The sequence below is a fragment of the Oryctolagus cuniculus genome, chromosome 5, assembly GCF_964237555.1.
Source record: "Oryctolagus cuniculus chromosome 5, mOryCun1.1, whole genome shotgun sequence".
In the NCBI taxonomy this organism is placed as follows: Eukaryota; Metazoa; Chordata; class Mammalia; order Lagomorpha; family Leporidae; genus Oryctolagus; species Oryctolagus cuniculus.
In genome coordinates, this window is record NC_091436.1 from 57,574,907 (window position 1) to 57,595,822 (window position 20,916).

General features: G+C 38.2%; 1 long non-coding RNA gene and 1 pseudogene across 1 annotated transcript in view; both read left to right on the forward strand.

The window, feature by feature from the left end:
- The window catches only part of LOC127492986 (uncharacterized), a 98,542-nt gene that overhangs the window by 5,756 nt on the left and 71,870 nt on the right, over positions 1-20,916 (forward strand). The gene's annotated exons all lie outside the window — the stretch shown is intronic.
- LOC138849610 (molybdopterin synthase catalytic subunit pseudogene) lies at positions 253-9,491 on the forward strand (annotated as a pseudogene).

Sequence of the window (20,916 nt, forward strand, 5' to 3'; positions counted from 1 at the left end):
GTTACGTTGTTTTGGATGGAAGATGTTAGAGCAAGTTTCCTCTGAAAATCCAGTAGAAAGGAAAAGGTTGTAGATACAATAGGGAAAGGGGGAGAATGGAGTGAGGTCCCTGAGAAGGCAGGAAGGATGAGGGCATATGGCACATGTTTGAAAATTGGCTCTTGAAAGGGATCTTGCTCTGGAAGAAGAAGAAGGAGGAGGAGGAGGAGGAGGAGGAGGAGGAAGGGGAAGGGTTGGGGGCTACATATTTTCTGGTGTGAAGATAAGAGAAGTCCCTTCTGCTGGTTTCTGTTTGCCCTTGGAATCATCAGCTAAGACTGAGGCAGAGAAAGGAGATTTAAGAGTTTGATTATGTTTTAGAAGGCACAGAATAATGATCAGGAGGCATAGGATTTACACTTAGGGGTATGGTAAGACTTCAGAGCAATAATGAATGTTCATCTGAGATTGATAAATCCCAATATTGCTTAATGAATACATCAAAAGATCGCTCACATGTAAATGTATGACGGTGTAAGTGTCCGTTACTACCCTCCTTTAAGATTTCCAGTTGTTCACTCTCCCAATTTATACTCAATTTGTGTTAGACCCATAAATACAATACTTACTCAAAAAATATATACATAAATTAAAATGGTATTAATTTTTACAGTTTAATCTCAGTTAATCCTATGTGATTCCATACATATATGTTGAAAGAGGAGGAAGGAAAGGGTTCCCACTTGCACCAGGTACTACACGGTGTGAGTCTGTGCTAGGCTTGAGATTCAAGCCTTATAATAACTCCCTGGACTTGTGTGTATCAGTATTCTCATCTTTCAGATTTGGAGATTGATGTTTAGCTAGCTTTAGAAAATTAAATTCAACTATGTTGGCCTTTGTCAACTGATGGCTATGCGGTGTCTAGAAATCTAATAAGAGCTCAAATTGTCATAATATGCACAGAACACTGTGCATAGTAGAAGTTGGATTATCTGTTAGAATCTGTACTAAAACTGCACACTTGGGGCCAGTGCTGTGTCGTAGAGGATGAAGCTGCCACCTGCAGTGCTGGCATCCCATATGGGTGCTGGTTTGAGGCCTGCCTGCTCCGCTTCTGGTCCAGCTCTCTGCTATGGCCTGGGAAAGCAAAGATGCCCCAAGTCCTTGGGCCCCTGTACCCACCTGGGAGACCTGGAAGAAGCTTCTGGCTCCTGGTTTCAGATTGACACAGCTCCAGTCATTGTGGTCATCTGGGGAGTGAACCAGCAGATGGAAGGTTCTCTCTCTCTCTCTGCCTCTGCTTCTCTATAACTCTGCCTTTCAAATCAATAAATAAGTCTTAACAGAAAAATAAAACCGCACACTTTCTTAACTTTATCCTCCCTTTAGAATGCTTTGTGTACTGTCCAGTAGCGCTTATGTAAAAAGATTCCTCCAGAATTGGGAAACATCAGAGTCATTGCTTATCTGAAGAATCAAGGACTGACATGTCTACCTTAGGAGTGAAGTGTCAGAATGTCAGATCCCCTCTGGGTATATAGATGATCATCACAAAACTACTACAAATGTGTGTATATTTTTAGTCACTGCTCTTTGGACTTACCCATTAAATTAGTAGGATTTAATTTTCAGTATTTGATAAGATAATCAGAGTGCCATATACTCTAGAAAAGGTAAGTGAAAAGCAGGAAAAAATTTTAAGAAAAAGGTTTCAGAAACTCTGAATCAAACCTTATCTACCTACAGTAGTGTTTCCAAGGATTTGCGATATATTTACCCTCCAGGGACAGACTAAAAAAAAAATCCATATAACCTTTTGGAAGAACTAAATTGAAAAAGGTGGGGGAAGGGTGACAGTGTCAGTCTAATTTCCTTCCCCACTTTGTTCTCAGAGATAACAAGGAGGTGAATAAAAAAAAGGAAATCAAAGTTTTGAGTAAGAGGATTAGGTTCCTGGTCTCTTAGAGTTACCTGATCACTTTTCCCATTGTTCTGATACTGTGGTTATGTATTTATACATTTATTTATCATGGTTATTTATTTATTTATTGTGAGAGCCAGAGACTGAGACTGAGACAGAGAGCTCCCATCCACTAGCTCATTCTCCAAGCACCCACAAAGACCAGCACTAGGCTAGGCTAGAACTCAACCCATGGCCCCAACTGCTTGAACCTATTACTAACTACTACTGCTGCCTTCCAAGGTCCGCAAAGTCAGGAAGCTAGAACTGGGAGCCAGGGCTGGAAATTGAATCCAGTTACTCTGATGTGGGCCACACACTCATCTCTGATACTGCATTCTTAACTGGCCAACCAGTAGCAAGAGTAGAAAATTCATGCACAAAAAAATGATAGCATAGGAGTGATACAAAGGGTAATTTTTCACTGCTATTTTAATGCTATATTTTCTGATATTAAAGAGATTAAGTGGTTGGCTGAAATGATATATTTTAATTGGTTTGTGATTCTAGAAATTAGAGCATGAGATACTTTTAAAAAGTTTGTGAAAATAGATTTTTTTAAAGAAAGAATTATTTATTTTTGAAAGTCAGAGTTACACACAGAGTGGGAGAGACAGAGAGAGTGATCTTCCATCCACTGGTTCATTCCTCAGATTGTCTTCAATAGCCAGAATTGGGCCAGGCTGAACCCAGGAATCAGGAGCTTCATCCAAGTCTCCCACATGGATGCATGGGCCCAAGCACTTGGGCCATCCTCTAATGAATTCCCAGGCAAATTATCAGGGAGCTTGATCAGAAGTGGAGTAGCAGGGGCTTGAACTGGTTCTGATATGGGATGCTAGGACTTCAGGCAGTGGTTTAACCCATTATGCCACAATGCTGGCCCCTTGATAATATCTTTTTATTTCTGTTTTTCACAAACTTTATGAAGTACCCTCATATAAAATTATATTAATTATTTACCTTTATTCCAAATAACAATGTAGTTTTCTTAAGGATCTACTAACCCTTAAAAATTGCTTGTTGCAATCAATAAATTGAAAGTTTTTATTAAGCTACTCCTAAACCAGGGCCTCTGTAAGAATCCTTCAGTTTGGTGAACTTTTCAGTGCTTTGTACAGCACATTGTCAAGCCTGGTGGTGAGATGTCTATGAAAGAGGCAAGTATTCATTTGCTCAACAGATATTCTTTATTCAGCACATGTTTTATACCAGGCACTGGGTTGTTGTGCTTTGCCTATGTGACTTTATTGAATCCCCACACCACAAATCTTACAGTGAAGAAACCATTACTCTATTTTCTTCTTGAAATAAGTCCCTGAGAGGTTATATAACATGCTCAAGTTTATGATGCTTGTAAGTGGTTGGAGTTGAGTTTTCAAGCCAGCTCTTCATGATTCTAAAGCTTGTGGTTCTGTTTCCATTACTCTTCCATGCTACCTTAAAGATGGTAAGAATTTATGGAATGTTTCTATTTCTTGTTGAGGTTACAAAAATACCCATACCTATGAGATAATAAAAATGAACCATAAGAGATTAAGCTTTATTGATGCTTGTTTTCAGAAGGGTGGTTAGGCATAGTGGTTAAAATGCTGCTTCGGATAGCCACATCCCATAATCAAGTGAGTGAATTTGAGGAGGAGGAGAAAGGAGAAAGGAGAAAGGGGGAAGAAGGAAGGAGGAAGAAGGGAGGAGGAAGGAGAAGGAGGAGAAGAAATAGAGAGTCAGGATTCCTAGAATGAGGGAACTCACAGAAGAGAGGGGGTGATAATAATGAGGTATTCTTCCAGTAAGATTATGCTTGGAATTTGATTACTTTTTTGTTGCACATGTTGATAGTTTTTGCATTTAAAGAATTTTTGAACATATCATTTCATTTAATATCCGTAGTAAATTCAGATATCCATTGGGTTAATTACCAATTAAAAAGGAGTTAACTAATTAGTTTAAAATCGTAACCATAGCGTCTCAGACCATCTAGTATCCTGTGGACTGCTGGAAACAGACGGGGTCCTCCTCAGGCCTGATCCTCCTATTTCTGCCTCTTATGTACCATGTCTTACATTCCCATTCCTCTCTGGCATCTAAGAAAAAGACACCTATGTCCAGTTTCTAATTGATTTTGACTTTTATTCTCATTGCTTTGAAGGCTGTTTCAATGCCAATGACACTAAGCACACAATTTTCTGCCCTAGCTCTAACTCAAATCGAAATCAGGGTTTTCACCTGCTCCATGCTGATTTAGGTATTGCTGCTTGTACATTTTTCATCACTTCCTCAGCTGCAAGATTATCATTATCCCATCCAAAACACCACCACCTCTGAAATAATTTTTTCAATTATCTTGGAGATGTTTGCAAATCATACCTCTCCACCATTTTCCCAGATGCTGGGACAGGCAGCAGTAATGACTCAAGTGGTTAGGTATCTGCCACCCTTGTGGGAGACCTGGATTGAGTTTGCAGTTCCTGGCTTAAGCCTGGCCCAGCCCTGAACTTTGTGGGCATTTGGAAAGTGAATGAATAGATGAGAGATCTGTGTGTGTGTGTGTGTGTGTGTGTGTGTGTGTGTGTGTTTGTGCTTGTCTCTGTCTCTCAGCCTCTCAATCAATTTAAAAAGAGTGAAACCAGATATAAGGTTAATATGGCTAATACTTTAAGGTTAATATAGCTAACACTCTGCTACCAAACAGTACTAAAAATTAAAGCAAAAAATAACTAGCTAAAAAAAAAAACCCTGAAGGTTTTCCCTGTTTAGTCAACCTATAAGCCTCTCTTTCCACCTCCATCATCTTTCACATCTTGGGTGCAGATCCCCTTATGTTGTCTTTTTCCCCTCTAAAATTACTAATTATAAAACTAGTTGAGTAGCCAGGGGATGCTTGGATCTCTTACTGATGGTTTGCTACAATGCCGAGCACTCCATGATCATCCTTGTCAAATCAGGTTTTTTTTTTTTTCTTTTAAACACGTATGATATTTTTATTCCTTCCCGGGGCTAAAACTGAAGTTAAAGTTACTGATGTTTTCTGCCTGAATTACCTCCTATGTCATTGCTGATGTTCCCAAGGCATGCTATACCACAAATATCTCCCCTGTTACTTCTCCAATTAAAAACTGAATTTTAACTCCCTATAATCTAACCTTCCCTACTTGATTTCCAAGACTCTTCATGATTCGCCCCCATAATCTCTAGGCAGAGGACTAGTCTGTGTCATTGAGTGATGATTTATTACACTCTTCCCTGTAATTGTTTTAACTTGCCTCTGTAAAGAAGCAGTAATTACAAGTTTATAGTATAGCCCTAATAAATATACTTCATAAAGAGAAGATTGAAAAACTTCAAGATATTTCATAATTCAAAACAAAGTAGGAAGCCAGTTCTCTTCCAGCTTCTCTCCCATTCTCCTTTCTTTTCTTTCTGTAAAAGGAGCAGATCTCAAAGGGGTTGTGGACTAGTCTCCCTTTTTGCTGAAGAGAGAGGCTAGTCTTTGAATTTCTCACTGTCCTCTTACAGTCTTATACTAGTGTGCTTGTACAACTCAATCATGCCAAAAGTAATCAACAATGTTTTGCATCAAAGTGTTCCCTGAGGGGAAGAGAGAAGAGAAAATGGCAAGAGGTAAATAGATGTTTCCTCCTGATTATGGACAAGACCAACTTACCCTTTCTTTTTTTAAATATTAATTTATTTGAAAGGCAAAATGACAGAGAGAGAGGGAGAGACAGAACATCCTCCATCTACTGGTTCACTCCTTAAATTGCTACAAAGGCCAGGACTGGACCAAGATGAAGCCAGGAACCTAGAACACCTTTTGGGTCACCAATATTAGTAGCAGGGCACAAAGACATGAGTCATCCTCCATTACCTTCCCAGGGATATTAGCATGAAGCTGGATCAATAGTGGAGCAGCTAGGACTTGGACTCAAACCGGCTCTGTAACATAGGATTCCCACATTGCAAGTGGCTGCTCAACCTACTAAGCCATGCCAGCCCTGAATATGCCTCTTCATCAGAATATGTTTTCATGTCTACAACATTTTATTTTATCAAGCTAATACTTAATTTTCCTAGCTGGAATCTCCTGCTTTTTCTCATTGTGGCTTTAAATATCCTGAGTACTTTCAGTGAGTTTAAACTACAGAACAGTAATTAATTGAATAAAATAAGCAGTAATTTTCTCTGCATTGAATTTTATATCCTTTTGACCATGTGGCAAGAAAAGAAAATCTTTAAATTTTCATTTAAAATTCCATGTTAATGCATTTGTGATATTTTGAGAATATTCAATAATGACAACAACAAAGAATTCTTAAAGCAATTTAAATGTAATCACTACCTTTTGAGAATAATTTGATTTTCACTGTAACTTTTACTAACACAATAAGAGATCCCTTCAGTGGTGTGGGGAGAATAGTAAAAATAATTATTTGACACCATGTAAGCTAATCTTCAAATCAGCCTGGGGAACATTCCTTTTTGGAATTGCCCTCACAAATCACATATGAAATCTGTCAGTACTTTATAATTGTATTCTACAGTGATAATTCTTATTATTACAAACTACGTTAGCCACTATGATCACTTTCCTTAATAATACTAAGAACATCAAGGTGAATTAAACATTTGAGTATACGACTTGTTTTTGAAATATAGTTTTAGTCACTGTGCTTTTGGTTGTTTCTAAAATTAATACTTGTTTTTAGAGAGTTTATCATTCTTGGGGTGAAGCAGCTGTGATGGAGTGGGACTACACTATTTGAGGACATGTGTTCAATTTCAGGTTCAAACACTTGGAAACTATGTTAAGACCTTATACAGTTGACTTAGCTTCTCTGAGCTCAAATTTCTTCCTTTGTAGAATGTAGATAAAAATTCCTGCCTCAACAAGTTGTTAAGAGTTAACAGAACAGGGATTTCTAAAGGTAAGATATTGTTATTTTTACATTTGTTTTCTAGGAAGGTTCCTGCTGAGACCTTAATGAGAATAGAAAAAATAATGAATGTTTTGAGGTAACAGGGACCCAGCCCTTAATAAGACCCAGCCCTTAGTAAGTACACTTAAAAAGTTTTACATAGAAGCATATAACAGCTCCATAACATGGAAAGAACTCTCAGGGAAAAGGGAAGATGTTAACTATTTTGGTTGATCATTAAGGAAGTTACAGAAAAAAAGACAAAAATACTGTAAAATGTTTTAAAAATTAAAGTACATTTTCCAGGTATACATTTTATAAATACAAAACAAATTCACAAATTATCTTGAAGACTAAATAAAAATCAAGTTAATAAACTCAGACTTAATACCTCCAGCCAGTACTGGTACAGAACTTAAAAGATGAAATTCAATCCACTCATGTGTAGCGTTGAAGGAATGTGCTCATTAAACAATTCTGAAGGCCTTTAACCATCTTACCATTTTGGAATAGCAGAGTTTATTGAAAACCTCTGAATAGATTTGGAAATGAAAGAGAACTAAGAAAAACATGTAACATCAGACCTGTTGTAAAGTGCTTATTTGTAAAGTGAGGATTTGCAGTGAATCCTTATCTTGTCTTGTGTGCTGGGCAGAATTCCCAGAAGAATTCTGAGAAAAACTGACTAGGAATTACTGAAGGCCCTAAAAGGCCTATGGCAGAACTGGTGATTCCACATTAGTAGTTGTCTTTGTCTTCCAGTGAGCTAGCCTATCTCTTGAGGGCGGTGGGATTATATTTCTTAATTAGTGTCAATTTTTAATTAACACTTAGACTTCCACATGATTAAGAAAATACTGTCTCCCCACTTTTGCTTTCTTATAGCTCTATTTTCTCAATCTGTGCTTCTTTTCAAATATGCTACAAACCACAATTGTTCAGTCTCTTCCCTTGAGCATCTCATCTCTGGCTGCACTAGGAGAGCCAGTAGAGAGACACTAGGGTAAAACCAATTTGCAAAGTTTGCATTTCATTTTTTTTTTTAATAAAATCACCCTTTTCATAGAAAATCCAGGTAGGGTAGTGAGCTTCCTTCAGATTCTCACTCTCCTTTTTCTGTGTGTTAACTAAAAATGTTATTAGCAGCATTCTGTCAATTATTCACTACCTGAATTTCTTTGAACAAGATGTTTTATACACATACAAATTTCATTTTGGCTAATTTATAGCAAGTAAAATATTTGTGTTGATTATTATGCTCCTCATTTTTTTAAGGTTTTACAATTTATTTTGAGACAGAGAGATCTTCAATCAGTTGGTTCACCCCCCTAGATGACTGCAACAGCCAGGGCTGGGCCAGGATGAGGCCAGGATCCAGAAGCTTCTTCCTGGTTTCCCATGTGGATATGGCAGCCCAAACACTTGGGCCATCTTCCATTGCTTTTTCCAGGTCATCAGCAAAGAGTTGGATTGCAGGTGGAGCTGCAGGGACACGAACCAGTGCCCATACTGGGTGCCAGTGTTGCAGGCAGCGACTTTACCTACTCAGCCACAATGCTGGCTCCATTCTCATTATTAAAAGATGTGATTCATGAACACACCAGGAGATAGATCTTTGTACGAAATAATAGTTAAGAGTTTTGGAATTCGCTTCTCTTTTCCCTGGCCTCTTTCCAGGAGGGGGCTTGCTGGAGCCCTGGGCCTCCAGGGCGCGTGGCCTTCACCTACCCTAGGCTTCCAGGCCTAGATGCTCCTCCACCTGGCTGGTTCCTGGTGCTGGGTTGAAGTATTGTATTTCGCAAAGAGTGCTGAAATAGCAGGAGTTTGTTCAGAGACCATTTCTGTGCCCCAAGAAATAAAAGCATCACAGCTGTGGAAAGAGATAGAAACTTGACATCCTGGATTGGCTGATGTTAGAAATCAGGTGATATTTGCTGTTCATCAAGAATATGTTGAGCTTGGAGATCAGCTCCTCCGGCTTCAGTCCGGAGACAAAATTGCTATCATCCCCCCATTAGTGGAGGCTAGTGCATTTAAGCCATGTAGGAAAGATATGGATGATGTTGAAGAGAAACCTAAAGATACAATAAAATTCACTGCTGAGAAACTTTCAGTGGATGAGATCTTGCAGTTGGTGATTTCTCCACCCTGCGGTGCAGTGTCCCTATTCGTAGGGAATACAAGAAATAACTTTGAAAGGAAGAAAGTCATTAGCTTAGAATATGAAGCTTATCTACCAATGGCGGAAAACGAGGTCAGAAAAATCTGTAGTGACATCAGGCAGAAATGTCCAGTCACACACATAGCAGTGTTCCATCGACTTGGCTTAGTTCCGGTGTCAGAAGCAAGCATAATCATTGCTGTGTCCTCAGCCCACAGGGCTGCATCCCTTGAAGCTGTGAGCTATGCCATTGATAATTTAAAAGCCAAGGTACCCATATGGAAAAAGGAACTTCCATATGGAAGAGAAACAAAGAATGCTTTTGGGCAAAGAATGATTAATCAGTTATATTTTTTAGAGCTCTCACACTTGGGTAAAGTTTCACCATTGATTCCTCTGTGATTTTTCTCCTCCACAGATTGATAGCTCACCGAAGCACAGTGTTTTATAACTGTGGGGAAAAAGAGAAAAAGCTAAATAAGTGCATATTTAGGCTGAAGGGTTACCTGGGAGCTAGAGCCAAAGCAAGGACTTCAGGGAAGACAAGCATCCGTGGTAGATGTCTTTCCGTGACTAAGCCTAGCTGTGACTCAGCTTATACTGAGGGCTGGCACCTGCTCACCGATCTCATCTCAGACATGGTCTCCCCTTCAGCTTCCCGTCCTGATATATATATTTTAGACAGTATATTTTTAAAAATAAACTAATTAAGCCCATAATTTTAAAAGTTTACAGATCTTCCCATTTTTAAAAAATTCAGTGATAATACCTAAAATATTTCATATTCTAGAGATTTTTAGTAATTTAAAATCTATAATCTTGATCATAATACTTGTTGCATTTTGTGGTTACTAGTATTGTATCAATGTACAAATCAGCATGAAATTGTTGTAAAACTACCATCAACGTGTTTTATGTTAAAATGTTAGTTGATGTCTAAAATTTGATTTGCAGAAATTGTTTTAAGCAGAGTAATATAAGGAAGGTTATATGATTATTTATTAAAGCATTTTCAGATAGTTTACTTTCCAGTTGCTTTTGCATCATGATCCTTAGTGAAGTTATTGGTAAACAATTAAATTCTCTGCAAGATTTTTTATGAAAGAGTAATCTAGTTTTTACTGGGCAACCTATATATTGATAATTTGTATATACAAGTCCCATATAGTATATTTTTTCCAATTCTTTTCAGCTTTATTGGAAGATAATTGATAAATAAAGATCGTATATTTAAAAAAAAAGAATTTTGGAATTAGCCAAGAAGAAAAAGTGCTCACCATCACTAATCATCAGGGAAATGCAAATCAAAACCACAAATGAGATATCATCTCACCTTAATTAGAATGACTGTAATGCAAAAGATAAAAAATAATAAATGGGGCTGATGCTTGACCTAGGTGTTAAGATACACACTTCAAATATTGGAGTGTGTGAATTCAATACTTGCCTCTTATTCTTTACACCAACTTCTTGCTGTTATAGACCCTGGAAAGCACTTGTGGATGGCTCAAGTAGTTGGGTTCCTGCTATTCATATGAAAGACTGGAATTGGGTTACTGTCTCCTGGCTTTGGCCTGGCCCAGCCTTGGCTGTAAAGGGCATTTGAGGAGTGAACCAGCTAATGGGAGCACTCTTTCTCCATCTGATCTCTGTGTGTCTCTCTATATCTCCAATTAATTAATTAAATTAAAAAATAACAAATGTTGACAAGAATGTGGAGAAAGGGCAGTTTTTATATATTATTGGTAGGACTGTTAGTACACCCATTATGGAAAATAGCATGGAAGTTCCTTAAAAACATCTAAAAATAAAACTATTGTATTCTTTAGTTATCCCACTACTGGGGTATATATCCAAAGGAAAGGAAATTAACATTTCATAGAGATGCTTATACTCTCATATATTTTTTAAGATTTATTTATCTATTGAAAGTCAGAGTCACACAAAGAGGAGAGGCAGAGAGAGAGAGAGAGAGAGAGAGAGAGATCTTCCATCCACTGATTCACTCCCCAACTGGCCACAAAGGCAGGAGTTACGCCGATTGGAAGCCAGGAGCCAGGAATTTCCTCTGGGTCTTCTCATGTGGGTGCAGCATCCTAAGGACTTGGGCCATCTTCTACTGCTTTCCCAGGGCTTAGCAAGAGCTGGATTGGAAGTGGAGCAGCCAGGACTCGAACTGGCGCCCATGTGGGGTGTCGGCACTCAGTGCCATGTGGGCACTTGTTCGTGTCCTGGCTGCCCTCTGATCCAGCTCTCTGCTAATGGCCTCGGAAAGCAATGGAATATGGTGTTTGCCCCCCCCCCCCCCACCTATGTGGGAGACCTCCAAGAAGCTCCTGGCTATTGGCTTCAGTTTGGCCCAGCGCTGGCAGTTGCAGCCATCTGGGGAGTAAGCCAATGAATGGAAGATCTCTGTCTCTTTGTCTCTCCCTCTCTCTTTCTGTAACTAACTTTCAAATAAATAAATATGCCTTAAAATAAAAATAAAAACTTAAGAAAATAAGCAACCAATTTAAAAAAAAAAAGTGTAGTGTGAGGTAGGGATCTCACTTGATTTTTTTCCCTTATGTTCTACCACAAGTGATCTGCAATACTGCCATTAACATGACCTTAAATTCTAATTAAAACATGGATGCATTGCTGAGTTCTCTCTTCTGCTGTACTGCACTTTGTACATCAACACATTTTTTAAAAAAATTGCTGTAACTTTGTAACAAATTTTTATATCTGACAGAGAAAATTGTCCTTTATTTAACAAAAAAAGTCAATATTCTTACTCATTTGAACTTTCAGATGAAATTTAGGATCAATCTTTTAATTTCACAAATACTGTTTCTCTTAATATTTGCTGAACTTTTATTAAATTGATAAATCAATGTGCATGCATTTGATATCTTTGTAATACTAAGTTTACCTTTGAGGAACATGAAGTTCTCTGTATTTAGGTCTTTCATCATTAAGTATATAGGTTTAGAGTTATCTTCACTGCATATTATGCAAGTTATTTCTAGGTAAACTATTCTTTGTTTCCTGTTATTTTTAGATTGATTACCTATATAGATGCCAGAGTCAGAGGATGTAGTAGAAATAGCAAATGATTTGCCAAAATGTGACTAGTTAATAACAGAATTTTGATTGGATTCCAAATCTTCTGTTGGTGCAGCTTCTACAACACAACAGACTGCTTATTATTGTCTCATTCTTGCTGCTACCTCTTTCTCTTTTTGAATGCAGCTTCGTGGTGATTAATGAATCTAAGCCAAGGGATTATAGCATAATCCCATAAGTCTTAAAATCATAAGTAACTGGAACAATAAATTTTTACAAAGTTAAATTTTCTCAAATTTTATTTATGTTTAAAATGAGTAATATTTATGGTGATGGAATTTTAGGATTTTATTTTTAATCTAGTACTTCTGCAAAAGCTTCACTTATGTGAAAATTAGAAAACATAACTTCATTATGATGAAACAGCATTCATCATATTTATCATGGTTGTTAAACAGAGTTGTGTATACTGTTAATACTTGAAAAAATGATGATAGTTTCAATAATTGTTAGTACATTGTGACTCTTTCATCAAGTGTTTTGAGGTCAGGATAAATCTAAATTTCAATAAATAAATGTTGAAATATTTAAATAAAACTATAGTTATTTTCACAAAACTTAAACTGAAGCCAGTAAATGTATAGAATCATGCTTACTGATGCACCTTAACAATGTTTTCTCCAAATGGCTTGTTAAAATAAATCCAATTCATTTTTTCTCTTGAATGGTCACCAGTCATTTCCTGTAAAGTTAGTAGGTGAATATACAAATTCTTTTCACAAGAAAGAAATCTGAAAGATTTAATGACCTCTGGATCTCTTTTCCTGTAATCTTAAGCTCAGTTTCTCAAACAAGGTGAACATTTAAATGTTCATTCGTCATAAATAGATCTGGTAGATGATAAATCACGGCTCATTCTAATTATGAACAGTTTAGGAAATGCAGTGAGAGGATCAAAGATGAAGGGGTTCAGGTCACATGGAATGGAGGCCCACTGAATGAAGAACACAAAATAGAATGAGCACACAGTGTCTGTTCAGTTAGGAAGTATCCGAATGTCTGACACTTGTGAAGATAATCCTTAGAAGCGTGTGAAGATAGCTGCCCCAGCTGAAGCGGTATGTCAGTTGAGGATTCTGACACCCTTGTGTACCTTGAAAATAAGCCAGTTGGATGTGAACCTTCTGCACATCTGGTGTGCAGAAGACAAGTGAAAGTGGGACTTGGGTGAGTCTTACATGTTAGTGAAATCTTTGTTCCTAGTCACAAGGATCTCAGAATGTCTTTGCCTTTTGATTTTACTATCAGTTCTGTCTTCTGCTGAAATGGATCCTAGGAAGACATATTGCAGAAGGTGATTCAGGACGTTAAAATGAAATGTTTAAAACCATCAAAACCTTTAGTACATCTACTCTTCAATATCTTTACTATTTGTTTTTTGTCTTATTGAAGTTTGAAATGCAAAACTCAGTAAGCAGGCCTTCTGTCTTCCTTCTTGAATGAAGCAACCACACCTGGACTGAGGGCCACAGGGATCTGGTTCCCAGATGTAGGGGTTGGAAGTAACAGTCTCAGGATGTTGGTGCTCCAGCTTTTCACTGAAGAATTGATGCTTCTTTGGCTGACTCACATCTATTCTACTGAGAAGCATTTGGAAGAGAGCTTGTGTAATGCTACTTGCCTGGGTGGCAGTATTACTTCTTTCTTAGCCAAGGAGAAACCAAGTTTGAACCTTCAGTTCTACTTGAAAAATTGTAGTGGTTGATGCAGGTATCAGCAAATCTGAATTTTTATGGCATGCAAAGTAAATTATAATTCAGTTCTTGACTGAAATGGACCTTCCTTTTGGGTTGTTGAGTATCTCAGGCACAGGGCACACAGATTTCCATAAGTAGCCTTGTGCATATTGGGTCTTAAAATTATATACGTGATGTTTTGTCTTTCCCTCACTACATAGGTTCCATCACTTATTATCTGAGTAATTAGACAAAGAGAATACAGATCCAGTCTTGAGAAGAAATTCAAATTGCACAACAATAAGTGGTCATTAAGAAAGAAGCATTTCATTATCCTTAGATTGTGATTTAATTTCCAGTAGAGCACCAGCAAAAGGGATTCTTAAAACTAAATATGATAAAAACTCACTAAAATCTGAATCTTCTTTAAATCTTACTAGTTAACAAATGTTGGACTAATCAATCAACTTAGTGCTTCTAAGTTTACAGGTGTTTAAAATGCTGCTCATTAACTCTCTAGTTAACACAACAATGTTTCCTGTGTGTGTGCTTGTGTGTGTGTGTGTGTGTGTGTGTGTGTCTGCAGCATTCTTATAGTACCTGATTCAGGTTTAGTTATAGTGGATCATTCCTTACTAAGAGTCAGCTAACCACCTCTCTGATCTCCTTAGTCATTGGCCTCACATACGAATGACACTGATCTTCTACTCCTAGAATACTGAGGTGCTCCTGAACTTCTCTTCAGTTGATGTGACACTATTGACAGTCATGTGGTGCCACATAATAACACGTGCTCAACAGGTGATTAGTATTCTTTACTTCTACATTTAATAGAAAGTTGAACGAGTATGAGGGGTGGGCACTGTGGCACAGTGGGTTAAGCCTCTGCTTGTGATGCCTGCATCCCATATCTGAGTGCCAATAATAGCACGAGATATTCCAGTTCTGATCCAGCTTCTTTCTAATGCACCTGGGAAGGCAGCAGAAGATGGCCCAAATACTTGGGTTTCTGTCACTCACATGGGAAACCAAGATGGAGTTTCTGACCCTGGCTTCAGCCTGGTGCAGCCCCAGATGTCATGAGTATTTGTAGAATGAATCAGTGATGGATAATATCTTGCTTTCTGTCTCCCCCCTCTCTTTCTGTCACTCTGCTTTTCAAATAAAACAAGCAAACAAATGAAAAAAAGATGTGTCCTCTCCTATAATTTCCCTGTAGTCTGTTAATGCTTTTGTCCTTTTACGAGGCCCAGCATTACCCTGGTTGAGTTGACCTGAAATAACTTACCATTTGTGAGTTTTCTTACAGGGCACAATTCTCGATTCTAGGGATCGGCAACATTTTTGTGTAAAGTGCCAGATATTTTAGACTTCGTGGACATATTAGTTTACTGGAGTATTGTTAAAAAAGACCACAAACTAAGTGGTTTAAAACAACAGATATTCACTCTCTGCCTGTTCCGGAGGCTCTGTGGGGAAAACCATTCCATCCCTTTTCTAGCGTCAGATGGTTGCTGGCAATCCTTGGCATTCCTTGGCTAGCAGATGCCTAACTCCAACCTCAGCCTTCGTCTCCTTATGGTTTTCTTCGCCCTGTGTCCTCTTCTCTTACAAGGACATCAGTCATTGGAGTCAGGACCTATTCTAACCAATTATGATCTCAATTATATCTGCAAGGATCCTATTACTAAATAAGAACAGGAATGAACCTTTGGCCTAGCCCTCTGTCTTTCTGTTTGTCTCTGTTTCTCAACTAAAAAGGTCAAATTCTGAGGTTCTTAGTAGAAATGAGTTTGAGGAAGATGTTATTCAACTCACTGCAGTAGGCCATGAAACTCCTGTTTTAGCTACTCAACTTTGTCATAGCAGTAAGACAAACAACCATAAGCAATACACAAACGAGTAGGCTATATTCTAATAAAATTTTATTTATGGACATTGAAATTTGAATTTTATATAATTTTCACATGTCATTAAAATTATTTTTCCTTTGATTTTATTCAACAATTTATTTATTTATTTTAAAGATTTATTTTATCCAACCATTTAAAAGACCAGGCTTGATTTGTGGGCTATGCAAAACCAAAAATATTTGACCCTCTGGCTATAGTTTGCCAACACCTAATATACATCACTGATGAGCAGACAGAGGTAACTATAGGGTAATTTTTCTTCCTTCTGCTTGTAAGTAAAAGAGCCAAATTCTAAGAAAAGCTGTTTGTGATTGCATCAGAAAACTTTCTTTAGATAGCCGCATGTTTCAGCAGAGAGGAAACCAGACTGATCAGTAACGTTGCGTTTTGGCAGTGTCATTCCTGATGTGCTTGCCAAAATTTTGGTGAGGATTTTGCTGTCAAGATTAAGAGGTGATGCAGGCATAAATGAAGAACATGACCTGAAATCTTTGTGTTGAAGGATTAGAACATTTCCCAAGTGGGCTCATAGTATTCCTTGTGCCAAAAGTTTGAGTATACTTTTGGGGTGATTTTAAATTAAAGGCATTTTGTGATTCAATACTACATGGAATTCTGCTAAGATGTTGTCAATCCCTAGACACTCATTCAGAGGCTGGCTATTAGATAATACTCTGCACATCTGAATAGACTTTATCTTCTAATGCTAAGAGTTGCTAAATCAACCAGGGACAAAAAGAAAAAAAAATTTTCTGATTTATCATGCATATTGCTTGTAAGGTTTATGTAATATGAAATTTGGAGTTATTAATGATTGTCCTTGTGGAAGTGGGTGTTTGGCATAGTGGAGTACCTGGATGGAGTACCTGGCTCTGCTCCTGACTCCATCTTTCGGCTCACGCAGACCCTTTAGGTGATGGCTCAAGAGATTGGATTTCTGCCACCTGACTTTATTTCCCTGCTCTGAACTTTGGCACGTAGCCTGGAGCTATTGTGGGGCATTTGAGGAGTAAACCAGCATGGGAGCCCCCAACCCTGCCACTTTCTGTTTCTCAAAACAAAACAAAACAAAATTGTGATTGTGCATTTGCTTTTTCTAATTATAAAAATAATACCTGTTTACTGTAGAAAATGGAAATAAAGTGGAAGTTTCCTGTAATGTAAATTCCCAGAGATAATTTCTAAAGTTTTTTGTGTTTATTTTTCCAAATATCCCAACAAACTATCTAGTTATAAAAGCAAGTGAAAAGGACATGCTAAGAAGATATTTTACATGTTTTAAAAGGAATTTTAGGACAAAATTTATGATCATTAAGAAGAAAGTGTGTTTAAGTATTATATGTAATTATGCATTAAACTCATAATACTGAAATAGTCATATTTCCCGATGTTAAGGGATATGGCTGTTTTGTTGCAAATAAACAGAAAATGAACTAGTAAAAACAATAACTTTCATACTACATAATGAAGTACAGTTATGCAAAACTCGCTATACTTCGGATTCAGCAATGGATCTTTTCCTTGTATGACAAGAGACTCCAAACTTTCTTGATACCAATATTTTAATAGAGTTTATCATCCACAACACATGTTATTAGCAGAGGCTTTATCTGGTTGAGAATTGAGAAAATCCTGTGAGACTTGGTTGGATTTAGGAAGGAGTTCATTGCCAGAATCTCAAGTGGGTTTTGTAATGACTGGTGCGGTTTATTCACTTAGCAACCCAGAACAGAATGGCTGAGTTATTAACATTCTTAGGCAACAGGGAAATCTTGTGTATGAAAGTGCATAGATAATCTTCCACTTGTACACAAGAGTGGATAGACCATCTTCACACATAATGATGTGTGTGCAATAATGCCAACATACTTCATTCTTGGTGTCTTTGGAGGCAATGCAGGCTTTGGAATCATACATAACTCTCTTCTCCTCTGTCGGGCCCTAGGCAAGTTCCTTAAACTGAGTTTTGGCTTTTTCATCTGCAAAATGACAATAAGTAGTACTTGTTTTGCAAGAATGTGTAGGGATTAGTGTTGATGTGCATGTAACAGACACTAACCCAATGTCTTGTATTTAGAAGGAGCTCAAAATATATTACATATTTTGTTGTTATTATTAGAGTTAGTTATATGAGCTAATCAAACCCAATTATTTGATACAAGATGACACTGAGTTCAGAGGTTTTCTGCTCTTAGGTTCTTCATGCAGTTGTTGACATAGCAGACATAGCAAGAAGGATACTGTTGACACTCTGATCCTTTGTCCATCATTCATTAATTCCTTATTCACTATGATGCACCATTAAGTTTCAAGTATTATGCTAAGCCTTGAAAATACAAAGGGGAAGCTCCTGAGAAGCTCACAGTCTGATAGGGAAGCAATGCATAACCAGATTAATTATTTAGTTTCTTAGGTGGGATAAGGAAGTTATTTTGTATGTACAAAAATGATTGAGAAATACGATATATCTCAACTTTAAGGTACATTGTATCAGTGATACTGTGGTATTTGAGTTCAGCCTTGTAGTATGCATTGGAGATTGCCAGTCAGTTAAGGTGTGTATGAGAGAGAGAGAGAAAGAGAAAGAGAGAGAGAGAGAGAGAGACATGGGGTGGGGGAGGTGGGGAAATGGGGACAGGGGGTAGAAGGTGGTATTTTAGGTAGAAGAAAAAGCATATGGGAAAGTTAGGGAGGTGTTAAAGAGCATAGCATATTCACGGCAGCTTGGATGATTTGATAAGTTTGGGGAGGTCAAAGGATGCTATGCAAGTAGTCTGGAAGGCAGCACCTCTTTACTGAAACACTGCCATACATTCTGTGGTAGCTGCAGGACTATGGAGAGTTCGGTTGCATAAAGGTATAAATGAGTTTTTGTGACCTGATTTTGGAAACTGCCTATAATTTATAGCTTTGCTTGGGGGTAAAATGTGGTCCAACTTCAGATTAACAGGATTAATTTGTTAACCATGTCTTTGCTTTTAAAAAGATTTATTTATTTATTGAAAGGCAGACAGAAAGAGAGAGGAAGAGATATTGTCCATCCACTAGTTCACTCTCCAAATGGCTGAAGTGACCATTGCTGTCCCTGGCCAAAACCAGGAGCCTGGAGTTCCATCTGGGTCTCCCACATGGGTGGCAGAAGCCCAAGTACTTGGGCCATCATCTGCTACTTTTCCAGGTGCAATAGCAGGGAGATAGATGGGAAGGGGAGCAGCCAGGACTCGAACAGACACTGAAGACAGTGACTTAACTTGCTGCGCCACATTGCCTGCCCAACTTGGGACCTGTCTTAGTCTGTTCTGACCGCTTAAACAAAATGCTTGAACTGTATAATTTGAAAAGAGAAATTGATTGCTCCCAGTTCTGGAGGCTTCACTCTCCAAGATCAAGGTGCTTACAGATACCTTGTTTGGGGAGAGCCTACGTCTCACAGTTCATGCCTTCCTGCTGTGTCCTCACATGGTACAAGAGGTGAATAAACTCGCTGGGAGCCACTTTTATGAGGGCACTAGACCCATTCATGAAACTGGATTCCTCATGGCCTACTTACCTCCCAAACTGCCCCCACCTTAATATAATCACCTGGGGGCTAGATTTTGATATACTTTTGATGCAACATAAATATTTGTACCATAACAGAACCTAAATTAAAGAGAGACATTCTGTATAACAATTGACTTTCACATGGTAGGCACTAAGTAAACCCTGGTGAAATGTTTATATGGGGCCAGTGTTGTGGCATAGTAGGTTAAACATCTACTTGCAACACCAGCATCCCACATGGATGCTGGTTCAAATCCTGCCTGTTGAACTTCCAATCCAGCTCCCTGCCAATGTAGCTGGGGAAACAGCAGAAGATGACCTAAGAACTTGAGCTCTGGCACCCACATGAGAGACCTAGGGGAAGCTCCTGATTCCTGGCTTCAGCCTGGCTCAGACCTGTCTGTTGTGGCCATTTGGGAAGTGAAACAACAAATGGAAGATCTCTCTCTCTCTCTCTCTCTCTCTGTAACTCTACCTTTCAAATAAATAATTCTTAAGAATATGTTTACGCAATTGTTCAGTTATTCTTGAATAACTTTTGATATATATAGAACTTTGTGTAATTCCATAAGGAGCAGTGAAACTTCCTTGATCTATGCTACAACTTTGGGACTCTAGTTCTTAATTCATCATCATATCTGATTAATGTTACTTGGCACATTTTATTGGGACTTAACTGGGAAGGGAAACAGTCTATATTGTTTTAATAATGTGTTCTTATTCTGGGGCTGGCGCAGTGGCACAGCAGGTTAACGCCCTGGCCTGAAGCACCGGCATCCCATATGGGCTCTGGTTCTAGTCCCAGCTGCTCCTCTTCCAACTCAGCTCTCTGCTATGGCCTGGGAAAGCAGCAGAAGGTAGCCCGAGACCTTGGGCTCCTGCACTCACCTGGGAGACCCGGAAGAAGCTCCTGGCTCCTGGCTTCAGATCGGCACAGCTAGGCCGTTGTGGCCATTTGGGGAGTGAACCATCGGATGGAAGACCTCTCTCTCTGCCTTTCCTCTCTGTGCAACTGACTTTCAAATAAATAAATAAATCTTTAAAAAACAAAAACAACAAAACAACAAAAAAATGTGTTCTTATTCAATTACATCACACTTCCATATGTTTTTTATTTATAATATTTTACTACCTTTATGTATACTTTAGAAAAGAAATATTCTATCACTGATTTTGTTGAGATTTATAGAAGTTATGGTACGTGTGCATGTGTATGTACATGTGTGTGATTTTTAATACCTCATTGTGTGTGTCTCTTTTTTAATGCAGTCTAAATTGCATTGGGGTGGGCATTGTGGCACAGTAAGTTGAGCTGCTTTGGGGACACGTGTTTCCCATTTGATATAACCTCCTTGTAATGCATACTGGGATGTAACAGATGATGGCTTAAGGACTTGGGTCTCTGCCTCCCTCATGAGAGACTTGAATGAAGTTCATGGTTCCTGGCTTCAGCTTTGGCCAGCTCTGGCTGCTGCAGGCATTCGAGGAGTGAACTTATAGAGAGAATGTCTTCCTCTCACTTTCTCTTTTTCCTCTCTTGCTTTCTCGCTGCCTTTCAATCAAGCAAAAATAAATGGGTAAATTATATCCTAATTTGTAAAATTTAGACTAATTTTATCTTTAGAAATAAGAACTCCTTCCAGTTCATTACTTTATG